This window comes from Phocoena phocoena, chromosome 7, assembly GCF_963924675.1.
Source record: "Phocoena phocoena chromosome 7, mPhoPho1.1, whole genome shotgun sequence".
Classification (NCBI taxonomy): domain Eukaryota; kingdom Metazoa; phylum Chordata; class Mammalia; order Artiodactyla; family Phocoenidae; genus Phocoena; species Phocoena phocoena.
The window spans coordinates 103,214,650-103,228,519 of NC_089225.1; positions in this window are offsets into that span (position 1 = coordinate 103,214,650).

Below are 13,870 nucleotides of genomic sequence, written 5' to 3' on the forward strand. Positions count from 1 at the left end.
TTTTATTAGAACATCTTAAACTTTGCCCTGATACGATAGCCTGATTTCTCCAAATAACTGTCAACTCATTATCAGTTTCCACACATACGTTAAAATTATAAAAGAATGGTGTCAGCCATAGCTTCCAAATATTTAAATTATACTCAAATAAAATTTCAGGTGCGGTGTTTCTAAATAACAATTCAGCGAGCAGATACACACAGTTGCCATTATTCTAATTTTGGACAAAGAAAGAAACAGCAGTGGAAGAACCATACAATGGCTCCTGAAGTTTCAGCTCACATACAGTCACCTCTACTGCTACTCACATGTCATTAGTTTAAGTAGATCAGCAACAAAACCTGACTCAGTGGGATGGGAATGCATACCCCTCCTACAAAATGGCACTGTGGCTCTTATACCGATAGGTAGGAATACACAAATAACACACAAAGAGGGCAACAAATAACTAGGAGCAACAGCACAATCTCTACCACAACCAACTAAAACATACTTTAAATAAGTTTCAGCTAAAAGCCAAATAATTTAAATGGGCTTCAGTTGTATTCATATATTTTCATATTCTTTGTAGTAATAGGTCTCATAACTGGAAGACATCACTGTATTTATTTAAGACAGACTTTAAAGAACTTTTCGACAATAATGTTCTGGCCTTGTTGATTCCTACAAGTAAAACCTATGGATATTCAAGCATCCGCCTTATTTCCTGATATTTTTACTTTCTTACCTCTAAACTCTATAGATGAAATAATAACTTACTTGCTATGGAAAGGATTCCTGTCATTATATATAAATTTTACCTTTTACTACAGTAAACCCAAATTTAATCAATTCATAAGTTCTATTAGAATTTAAAATGGAAATTTCAATTCTGTCATAAAATGAGTTTTAAATGTAAAGGTTCAGAAAATATTCACAAGCCATCCTAAGGAACTTTGTTTTTTTCTCCTCTTCTATTTTTATGATGTGAAATTAATACAATTTTCACTCAGAATTTTCCTATTATAGAAAGGGAAAACAATTAAAATTCTATACCCAGTAAAAATATTCTTTTAAAATAAAGTTAGGTAAAGATGTTTCAAACAGGTAAAAACAGAGAATTCATCTCCAGCAGACATATACTACAAGAAATGATAAAAGAATATTTTTAATCTGAAGGAAAATGATACCAGATTGAACTCAGACTCATAGAAGGAATAAAGGATACCAAAAGGGTAGGCATATGTTAATAATTCATTCTATGATTTTACATATTAATATAATTTTGAATTTTAAAAGCTATTGGCCATTTAAACAACAAGGCCTTACTGTGTGGCACAAAGAACTATATTCAGTATCCTATGATAAACCAAAATGGAAAAGAATATTTTAAAAAAGAATGTATATGTATGTATAACTGAATCACTTTGCTGTACACGACATTGTAAATCAACTACACTTCAATAAAAAATATATTTAAAAAAACTATTGACCATGTAAAATAAAAATAACATCTATGTACTGGAAGGAAGAGAGTCTATGCAGTGAAATAAAATGTAAAACAATAATAGCACAAATAATGGAAGAGGGTAATTGAAATTATTAAAGTTTCTACACTGCTAATTTTATTTGGAAGTAAACTGTGATAATATAAAAATGCATATTGCAACATCTAGAAAAATTAATAAGAAGATGACCCCCAAAAGGGATACCTAAAATATGTGATACATTCAAATTAATAAAAGAAAGGAGAAAAGATGGGACAAAAATAAATGAGATAAATAAAATCAAATAAAATTTAAAGATGAGAGATTAAGCACAATCGTGTTACTAGATCTGTTAAACAGAATAGATAAATAAACATTCCAGTTAAAAAGCAAATATTATCAGACTGAGGGGGGAAACAAGACCCATTGTATGTTTTTTATAAAAAGGGTCTTTAAATATAAAGACAGACAAGAGGAAGGTAAAAAGTTGGGAAAAGGTACACAAAACAAACACTGAGCGTAAGAAATCTGGTTTGACTATACCAGTAGAAGACAAAGTGGAACTTAGAACAAGCAATATTGTCAGTGACAAAGAAAAACACTTCCTAATGATAAAAAGATCAATTCCTCAAGTAGACAGAGCACTCCTAAATGTGTAAGCACCAAACACAGAGCTTCAAAATACATGAAGCAGAAACTGACAAGAGTCAAAGATGACTTCTGCTTTAGGCCAAGATGGAATAACAGAAACTGTTTTTACCCTCCTTCCTAAGACACTATTTTTAACAAAATATATGGAACAACAGTTTACAAACTAGAGATGGGAAACAAATGAGGTGGACTCTACAATTACCCCAAGCTTACTGCCTCCAGTTTGTAGCACAGGGAAGGAAAACTCAGACACCTTGTAGAGTCCAGTGAACATCCTAAGTTAAGAAAGAGTTGAGAATTCAGGGAGAAGAGCATAATTAAAGTCCTCTGGACAGAGTACTAGAAAAGGAGGGAGCTGCACAGAGGAATAGCCCTGGAGTTCCTCAGAGGTTCTCCGTCAAATATTCAGCTGAATATTGATAAGCACATGCATGCAAGGAAACTACCCAAAACGATTAGAGGGCACAGTTCTTCACTCTCACAGAGAGCTGAGAATAGTACATTTTCCCACCAGCCACACTGGAAACGTCATGATTTATGGGGAATTGCAGAGAACACATTAAGGGTCTTGTCTCAGTAGTGGACAATAATTACTCCTTGACCAACCATTGCTCCAGTTTCTCCTAACAAATCCTTTTTTTAAAAAAATAAATTTATTTTATTTATTTTTGCCTGCTTTAGGTCTTCGTCGCTGCACACGGGCTTTCTCTAGTTGCGGTAAACGGGGGCTACTCTTCTTTGCAGTGTGTGGGCTTCTCATTGCAGTGGCTTCTCTTGCTGTGGAGCACAGGCTCTAGGCACACGGGCTTTAGTAGTTGTGGCACATGGGCTCTAGAGCTCAGGCTCAGTAGTTGTGGTGCATGGGCTTAGTTGCTCTGCAGCATGTAGGATCTTCTCGGACCAGGGCTCGAACCTGTGTCCCCTGCATTGGCAGGTGGATTCTTAACCACTGCTCCACCAGGGAAGCCCTCTCCTAACAAATCTTAAAAGCAAGACCCAAAAGTATCAAACTGTTTTCAAGTAACTTAACTACAACCCAGAACAAAGCTCTAGAATATTTACAGGAATGCAAAAATAACTAACACCCACAAGGCAAAAATCACAATGTCTGGCATCTAATCAGAAATTACTAGGCATGTAAAGAAGGAGAAAAATATGACCCATTATAAGGAGATAAATAACCAATCAGGACCAACCCAGAACTTAAGCAGATGTTAAAATTATCAAAGACATTAAGACAGTTATTACAAAAATATTTCCTATGTTAAAAAAGTTAAGTAAAGGCCTGGAAGATATTTTAAAAGACCCAAAATCAAATTTCTAAAAATGATACTATAAACTGGGAGATGAAAAAGTATACAGGATGGAATTCACAGCAGATAAGAAATTGCAGAAGAAAATATTAGTGAACTTGAAGACTTAGCATTAGAAAGTATCCAAAATAAAGCATTAGAAAGTATCCAAAATAAAGTATCCAAAATAAAGTATCCAAAATAAAGCATCCAAAATAAAGCACAAAATAAACAGATAAGTCTAAAAACTGAACAGAATGTTGAAACCGTGGGACAACTTCAAGTGGTCTATATATGTGACCTTGGATTGAGCAAAGATGTCTTAGATACAAAACCAAAAGCACAACCTATAAAAGTATAAATTAATAAATTGGACTTCAAAATTAAAATTTCTGTTCTTCATAAAACAATGTAAAGAGAACTAAAAGACAAGTCACAAACTAGGAATAAAAATATGGAAATTATATATCTAAAAAAGAACTTGTATTAAGAACACATAAAGAACTCTCAAAACTCAATAATAAGAAAACAAACAAACCAATTACAAAATGAGTTAAAGATTTGGACACAAACACTTCACAATAATCATGTGAAAAGATACTCAACATCATTATCCATTAAGGAATGAAAATTTAAAACCGCAATGAACTACACACCTATTGGAAGAGCTCAGATTTAAAAGATTAACCACACCAAGTGTTGGCAAGGATGGAACTGAAACCCTCAAACGCTGCTGGTGGGGATGTAAAATGGCTCAACCACTTTGAAAAACAGTCTGGCAGTTTCCTAAAAGATTAGATATACAACTAACATATCATCCAGGCATGCTTAAATTCTGAATCTAAGAAAAGTTAAGACATGTGTCTATGCAAAGATTTGTACCTGAATATTAATAGTTGCCTTATTCATAATAGCCCAAATATGAAAACAACCAAAATGCCCAAACTGTGATCTGTAAAATAGATAATACTGTAGAATTATTTAGTAATAAAAAGAAATGCATTATTAATACAGGTCACAGTATGAATGGATCTCAAAATATTAATTATGTGGGGATAAATCCTAAATAGTACGTTGAGAGAAAAAAGCCACACACACACACTCACACGCACACACCAAAAATACATATCTATGGTACACTTTGACTTCCAAGAATAAGCAAAAGTACTATAAAATAGTAAAAATCAAGATATTCGTCACCATTTGGACAAGGAGGTTGGGTATTGACTAGAGAAGGGCATGATTGGCCTTTCTGTAGTGATGGAAATCTTGTTTTCAGTTTTGGTTATTCAGCTGTATACAATTGTCAAAGTTCCTCAGCATGAACACTTAAGATCCATGCATTGTATTGTATATAATTATATCTCAGTAATATTTTAAAAGAAGAGCCACGAAAAGTAAATTACTCTTTATACCACCCCCACATACAATTACCTCAATTACTTATATATTGTTATTACAGATTGAGTGTATTTTATTTATTCATAAAAACAAGCTCGAAACATAATTAAGATATATCACATACTCTACGGAAAATATTGAACGTGTAACTTCTCTGTAAAGAACCTCAAATGCAATAGCAGGAAAAGCAAATGGCCAAACAACCAAGGAAACAGAGAAACTTAAACACAAAGGGATACTCTAAACAAAAACCTTACCCAGACTTAGTTTAAACCCAATGTTTTCTTCGTGCTCAGATAATTTTCTTAATTTCAGCTCATCTAAGGAAATTAAAATTAATATGAATTTTCATGTCTATTTGAAAATAAATGCCCTGTACCAGTGTTCTGAGGGTGCTATGGTCCCACCCGCCAATTTAAATTCATGTTGTAAAGCAGTTTCTTCGTTTTGTTGGCAGTAATACTATAAAATAAGCCTGAAAGTAAAGGCAGAAGCTTTTAAATATAAAAATTAAAATCCCACTTTACTTGCCAACTCTGGTCTGCCATCAAATACTTCTTACACACTTCTGAGAACTGTGCCCCCCAGCAGGTAATACCTCACCCACAGACAAGAGCCACCTCACTAGGGCCGCTGGATCTACACAGGATGCATTTAACCTCTCTAAAGGGAAGGACCAGGTGCCTTCCTATCTGCTCCGTCAACTTCTCTTGTCCTCCCTCAACTTCTCTTGTCCTCCCTCAGAGCTAGACTGAAAATGAGTAAAAGTTGGGCATTTATAAATCCATCTTAATGTATGGTATTTGGCCAAAAGATATATACAATAAAAATGGAGAGAAAGGGAAAAGTTGGAAGTAAAAAGAAAGAAGGCAGTGAAGAGGAAGCAGATTTCATACTTGTGAGCTGCTGTTTCTTCAGACTCTAAATTGAGATTACCCTCCTGCCTCACAGGATTATTAGGCAGACTTTTAAAATTAAATGGCAAATATCCAAAAGTGTACCCCTTACTTTTGTCTCATCTTCACTGGGAGGGATTTGTGATATTCTTTATTCTTTGAACCTGAAGGACCCAACTTTCATGACTTTAGACTCCAGAAGAACTAATTCCAATTTGAGCACAGGAGTGTCTGTGTAGGAGTTTGGTTGTGTGATTATTTATGTGTTTTCTTCCTCATTGGTTACCTCAGTGCAGAGCTAAATCATCCACAGTTTTAAGCAAACCAAAGAATTTTCCTTTTAAGGCAGAGATAATTAGAGCATATGTACAGCCTACATATTTGTGGGCTTGGAATTAATGAAGTAAGTGTATTCCTAGGTCTCAATGAAATTTACAGACCATTCTCTTTCCCAAGAACCATGATGTAGACAGAGCTCCCTAGAGATGTGCAGGGTACACAACCACCCATGGAGCCCTGCAGTCCCCCTTCCTTCATTTAAACATCCAAATTTGAATCTCACATTGTCAAACTCTCCCACCCAGCCCCTCTTCCTATGGCAGCCATACCCCTCATTTCTCAATGACATTAGCTCCTGGACCTACTGTTCCTCTCTTCTTGACATTTCCTACCTCCAAATAGATGATTCTTCCAATATTCTGGTTTCTTAGATTTTTGAACCCAATTTATTCTGATGGTTATGTTCTTCCACCCGTCTCAGCCATTTACTTACCATTCTCATACACCAGACCAGTGGTTCTCAAAGTTCATTCTAAATATCACCTGTGAGCTTGCTAGGAATGAACATTCTCAGACCTCAGTTCAGACCTATATTGAATCAGGAAACGTGGGGTAGGTCCCACCAATTTCTGTTTAACAAGCCCTCCGTGTGATTCTGGTACTTGCTCAAGTTTTCCTCACTGTTACCAAAATCTACAACATCTCTATAATCCAGTTCCAAGAACCCCACACTCTGACCTCGATTTAACTATAGTGCCTTGGTTCTTACCAAAACCTCATCTCTACTTTGAGTATACCCTGAACATGGTGTTTCATATCACTCATATTCATATTATTATCATTTACTCACTTGGCAAAAAACTCAGCCCTGATTAAGACCAAACTTCAACCCATTTCTGGCCTATCTCAGAAAAGCTAAATATGGCTAAAGAAAATCTAATATCAGCTTAAATTTGTGGTCACTATCATTAGGGGGCCCTTCCTGATACAAGGGAATCATTCTAAATAGATCATCTCTATCCCTCCTCTCACCCTGCTGAGTGACTGTTAGGAAATTCCACACTTCTGTTCCAGTCTTCACTCTTATCTGAAGACTTTGCTTCCTAATTTAACAAAAAGTAGCAACAATCAGAACAGAACTTCCCCCATCACTTCTACCCACCTACCAGCATCTGACTCTTACACTCTGCCTGCAGTCCACTTTCCCCAACTTGTGTGCACTTCTAAGATCAACTTTTTCTACTTGTGCACCAGTTTCCATCCTCTCTTGCCTACTCAAGAATGTTGTTCTAGTACCTATCCACTCTTCTCTGCTTCATAAACTTCTCCCTCTCTACTGTATCATTCCATATACATAAAGCATTTTTTTAAATAAATTTATTTATTTATTATTTACTTTTGGCTGTGTTGGGTCTTCATTGCTGTGTGCGGGCTTTCTCTAGTTGCAGCGAGCGGGGGCTACTCTTTGTTGTGGTGCGAGGGCTTCTCATTGCGGTGGCTTCTCTTGTTGTGGAGCATGGGGTCTAGGCACATGACTTCAGTAGTTGTGGCACTCAGGCTCAGTAGTTGTGGCCCGTGGTCTCTAGAGCACAGGCTCAGTAGTTGTGGCGCACAGGATTCGTTGCTCCGCAGCATATGGGATCTTCCCAGACCAGTGCTCGAACCTGTGTCCCCTTCATTGGCAGGCGGATTCTCAACCACTGTGCCACCAGGGAAGTCCCCATAAAGCATTTTTTTTCATCTTAAAAAAAATAACAAAGCCTTCTTGATATTAATATGACTTTCCCCTACAATAACTGCCCCATCCTTCCTATGTCAGGCAAAATTCCTCTATGGAGTTATCTATACTTGTCCTTAACAATACCCCATGTCCCATTTTCTCCTAAACCCACTCATTAGGTTTCGCTCCCACCACTCCACCAAAGTGTTCCTGTTAAGGTCGCCTCTGACCTCTTTCACTGGCTTGACCTCTTAGCCATACTTGCCATGTTCTTTCCTCCCTACAAGCCCTTCCTCCCCTTGGCTTTCACCATGTTTTTACCACCTAAACAATCCCTCCTTCTGTGTCTCCATTCTCATTTCCCAGCCACTATACCCTGGAATTCCCCAGTTCTCAGTCCTTACTCTCATTTTCTTCTTATCCTTCACTCACTCCCTTGGTGATCTCATTAGTCTCAAGCTTTTAAGTACCTTCTATCCTGATAAACTCTAATTTATATCCTGGGCCCAGGTCACTTGGCAAACTTCACACTGGTATATTCAACTACATATTCAACATTTCCACTGGTCTAACAGACATTGAAAACTCAATATGACCAAATTTAAACTTCTCTTCTTCTGCAAACCAGTTCTAACTACAGTCTTCCCATCTCTGGTAAGGGTAACCACATACTTCTAGTTTCTAGGGGTCAAAACTTTCAAATCTCCCTTGCCTTCTTTTTTCTCTCTCACATCCAATTCATCAATAGTCTTGTCGACTCTATCCTCAAAATATACCTCAAATCTCACCACTTTACACTGATACCGCAAAGCCCAAGTCACACCATCTCTAACCTGGATTATTGAGACACTTCTCACACCATCACCTCACTTTTAGTCAACCAGTCAGAGTAATCCTTTAAAAACATGTTTCAGAATATGGCACTCCTCTCCTCAGAATTGTGCAATGTCTTCCAACCTCATCTAGCTGAAAATCCAAAGACCTTACATTCCTGCATGATCTGACCTGCTCCTTATTACATCACGACTCAGTGACTACTATTTTTCCCTTCAATAGTTCTACCTGTCAGCCCAATGCAATGGTTTTGAAAAATAACTTTTTTTGTTGATGGTGAGACAAGAATAAAAGAGAGGAAACATGCTTTTATCCACTTGACTATCTTGCTTCTAAATAGTAGCAGATTACAAGGATTTTTTTTTTAATTTGGAAAGTGTTAACCCACTAGTAAGCAAAACAGAAAAAGCTGGTAGAAAAAGTTGAGAAGAGAGTGGATAAAGCAAAATCTCGAGGTGAGAAAGAAACTCAGTTGTAATTTTAATCTCGGAAGAGAAAAGACACTTTTTATCTTATTTATTTATTTTCTCCCAGTTTTATTGAGATAGTATTAATTGACATGCAGCACTGTGTAAGTTTAAGGCATACAGAATAATGATTTGACTTACATAAATCAGGAAGTGATTATCACAATAAGTTTAGTGAACATCCATTATCTCATATAGATACAAAAGTAAAGAAATAGAAAACATATTTTTCTTGTGATGAGAACTCTTAGGATTTAACATCTTTCATATATAATGTACAGCAGTTATGCTGCACTGATACGCTATACAGTTATCCTGTATACCAATCAGAGGACCAGCTCAGGGCCCAGCTGGGCCAAGTGGCCCAGATTTATAATGGGCCCAAACAATGGTCATATTCTTACTCCTGTAAAACATGCTAATTATAAATCAATGATCTATTCATTAAGGCAATTAGTCTAGTGACCTTTTAATCTATTTCAGTTATTATAATTTGAAAGTTACAAACTATTAAAAGATTCTACAGGTATGAGTTATCACAAATTCAGACTGACTCTCTTTCCAGTGGGTCTAAATCTTTAATATTGTCTGTACTTAATGTATTTCATCCATTCTAAGACACAGTCATTTCAGATTTTATCATCTCAGAAATCAAGTTATGTTTTATACTTGATTTTTGAAATTGGGAGCGGTTTCCCCTAGTGGTACATGAAATAATTATGTATTTTACAATCTATGGCATCTTAACTGAGATGAACCACATTATTTGCTTTGCCTTCAGTTAACACGAATATTCCCAAGACAAGGAAAACTAGAAATTAATCTCTATACTCAAGATTTCTATAGTTTCTTATCCTACAACACATCCACATGTTATTTTATACTCATGTCAATCCTATGAGGTAAGTGTCTGTTATCACTTCCTTTCACAGCTGAGGAATTAGGGGTTTGGAGAAGGTAATCCCCCTGCAAGAGGTCTCTAAGCCAGGAGCTGAATGCATGTCCTCAGGCACAAGCTCTGGTCCTTCGACTACCCCACCATGATTACTCCTAGACTTTTGCTCTGTATAAAAGCCCTTCTACCCTACACTTTGATTAAGGTGTAAACACTACCTGTACAACATTGGTTGTAACTTACAACTTCTCCTCATCTATATAAAGAAAAGGTGTGTATAAGAATCGTTTGCAACAGCACTCTGTACTCATGAACAATCAGGTACAGGAGCTTGCTGCAAAACCACTTCCTATCCTTTCCTGAGTTCTTTTCATTTCATAGGCCACAGTTGTTGAAATTTCAGGGTCTTCATACTAGTAGACAGAAGCCTTCTTGGATGGAAGAAAAAGAAATTTAAAAAAGAAAAGCATGCAAAAACTGCTCTGCAGAATCAGGGCAATACTTTGAGCTGATGAAGGGAATAAAGATAGCCAATGTCATTAAACAGTCAGTGGAAAAATAACCCTCAACTCCAGATTTACTTGAAGACTACCAGAAAGACAGTGAAACCACATGAAATTGACATAAAAATCTGTTACTTACAGAGAACTCAACTGAGTATATCAATTGGCCAATGCAATTATAATAGTCAGCCCTCCTTTTCAGGTATCACAAGATACTGTTTACCTTATGTTACCCATAAAATGGGTTGCTCACAGATGCTGGTGAGCTACCCTCAGATTACTGGGCAGTCAAGCCAATTTGGATGTTCACGCAACCAAAACAGTCAAACTTCCTAATTACTAGTCTGACTGAAGAATCAGATTTATTTTGGACGTTTGGTGAAATAAACAAATAGACTTCAAGCCTGAGGTTGAGCAGGATCTATTTGGAGTGAGGGCTGGATTGCTGCCAAAGGGAAAGAAAAGGCAAAGGGTGGGGGCACTAGAAAAAGGAGAGTAAATGAATTTCTGAATCAACTTTGTCACATGAAGACTTAGCTAATTGCTATTATAGTCTTATGATATTAGATACTAAAATGTATTGCTAAGGAGTAGTAAACAAAACAGGATGGCACTAAGGCAAGAATAGATTCAACAATGGAGAGAATATGGTAATTTCACCAAATCAATAGAGAAAAGATGGATTAGTGAATAATTGACTTTGTAACAACTGACCAGTAGTTTGGAAAAACAGGTGAAAATGGATCACTATATCTTTCTTTAAAACAAAACAAATTCCAGATGAATTAGAAATCAAAGTATAAAAAATGAAACCTTAAAAATAGTAGGAAAATATCTTTATAATCTTGGGAAAAAAAGAATTTCTAATAATCTCAAAAACAAAGTAAACATCCATAAAAGTAAAGATCAGTACACTTAATTCCATAAAATTGCAAAGTTTCTACATAGCAAATTATCTCCACAAACTAGACTGAAAGATAAATGACAACCTGAAAAAACAGGATTTTCAAGTCTATGCCCCCAAAATTTTAATATCTTTTTGTAAAGTTCTTAAAAATCAATATTTAGGGATTTCCCTGATGGTCCAGTGGTTGGAACTTCGCCTTCCAATGCAGGGAGTGCAGGTTCAATCCCTGCTTGGGGAGCTAGGATCCCACATGCCTTGCAGCCATAAAGCCAGCACGTAAAACAGAAGAAATATTTTAACAAACTCAATCAAGACTCTAAAAACGGTCCACATCAAAAAAAGTTTTTAAAAAAATCGATATTTAAAAAAATAGAAAGCAATAGACAAAAGAAAAGCAAAACCAAATGACTCTGCATAAGGAATCTTTTTTGGGTGATAAAATGTTCTAATGAAACTGATTTATGGTGATGGTCATACAACTTGGTAAATTTACTTTAAAAGAAAATAAATAAAATCATTGAATTGTGCACTTGAAATGGATGAATTATATATGCTGAATATGTTTCAACAAAGTTGTTAATAAATGAACAATAAACATTAAAATAGACATTCTTCCTTATTAGTATTAAAAGAGATGCTAACAGTGATCTTCTTCCTAAACTCCCACAACATCACATTGTCTTTGTTTTCTTCCTTCCTCTCACATGGTAGCTCAGTCTCTTTTGTTCATTCCTCCACATCTAGAGGTAGCTATTCCCTAGGATTCTCTGCTGAACCTCCTTTCCAATTTACCACATCCCCTTGCTGCGAATTAGCACTTTCAACTGGCTCTATACCAATAATAGCAACAATATAAAGCAACATTGCAGACCTCTTTTCTAAGCTCCAGAATCATGCATCCAGCATTCTGCTTGATGTCACCACTTGATTGAATCACCAACATACTAAATTTAATTTGTGCAGAGGAAAGCTCTCTAATCCCATCACTACCCTCCCCCCACCTACAATTCTCCTTGAGCACTCCCCTCCTCTGTTCATGGTATCTCTCCTCCCACTTGCTTGTGCCAAAACTCTGAGATTTATCCTTGGTACCTTTCTCTACCTTACTCCCCTCATCCAATCCATCCTCTGTTCCTATAGGATCTATGTCAAAATATCTTGATTCCATTCTCTTCCTTGCAACTCAAAAGTCTCCTATAGTTCAAACTATCATCATCTCCCATTGAACAGCTCAAAGAGCACCTAACTGGGTTCCCAATCCACTCTTTTTGGTGGACACTGAGACACATCACTCAGATTCTGCTTCAACGAAGAACTTACTATGCAGAAGTTGAGTGTGATGTGAGTGAGTCAGCCTCTTCAGGGTTAGCTTGGCTGCAGAGAATTGCCTTGCCTCAGGTGCCACCCCATCCTGGGGAGGCCCCTATCCAATTATGATTGAGTGTGGAGGTATTAATGCCCAAATAAGCGAGCGTCACTGCACCACTCTGGAGGAACACTCCTCCCTGTGTGGTCAGCCAAGGCTGTCATTGGGCTCAAACCCCAAATCACCTTTTTTCTCTAGCGAATCCTTCCTCTTTCCCAAAATTCTACAGGTATTAAGCCCAAGATCACTCTTTTGTAAACATCCTTCCTACTCAGCTCTCTCAGACTGCTTCCTCAGGAGCACAATCTACGCTAGCCTTTTGCTGCCCTGCTTGAAACCCTGCAATGGCATTTTTGGGGTCCTACTGATCCAGACAGATCCCTCTCTTGCCACTCTCCCGCCCCAGTCATGCTGAGTCTCTGTCTTCAAATACACCAAACTCCTCCAGGTCTCAGGATTCTTGTACTTGATGGATACAAAATAAGGTTTCATCATGTTAATGGCACCCAAAGTCCCATAGACTATGGTATACAGATCGCTCATGAGTGATATATTTTATCACTTTATAAGCTTCTTCCAGGAATGGCTCTGTGTTAGAAAAACTTGACATTCATTTTAGCAGATGGCACAGAACTTTTCTCACAGAAAATGCCCAATAAATAAAACATGTATGGAATTGAACTTGCAAGCTTGGCAACAAATGTTAAATTGCAGGATCAAATCACTATCAACAAGGGCACCCTCAAAACAGCTCTCCTACTAGAACCAAAGCCAAATTCTAGTGGAGAAAGGGGGTGGAGAGACAGGCGACAATTGATACATAAAATGTCTATCTGGGATCAGAAATTCTTTCAAGGCAAACTACGCAACAATCTCCGGATGACTCACACCGAAGGTATTTCAGGCAATAGCAAGAAGCACACTGGGCAGTCTTTTTTCAACTCCTGTTTATCACATCTCAGAAACTCCCTTTCAGGAAGGATTTCTTCTTGAATAATTTCATACTAAGTCCTTCTTCTCCCTCTGATTTTTTCGCAAGTAGATTCAAAGCAAAGAATCACTTTATTCCAACTGTTCATAGTATATTTCTTCTCTCTACTTCAAAGGTCCTTTACTTAATGACATTTTTCTTTCCATTCAGGATTCCTGTCAACAAACTCCTGTCATTCTGGCTTATTTGTAAGTTCATCTCA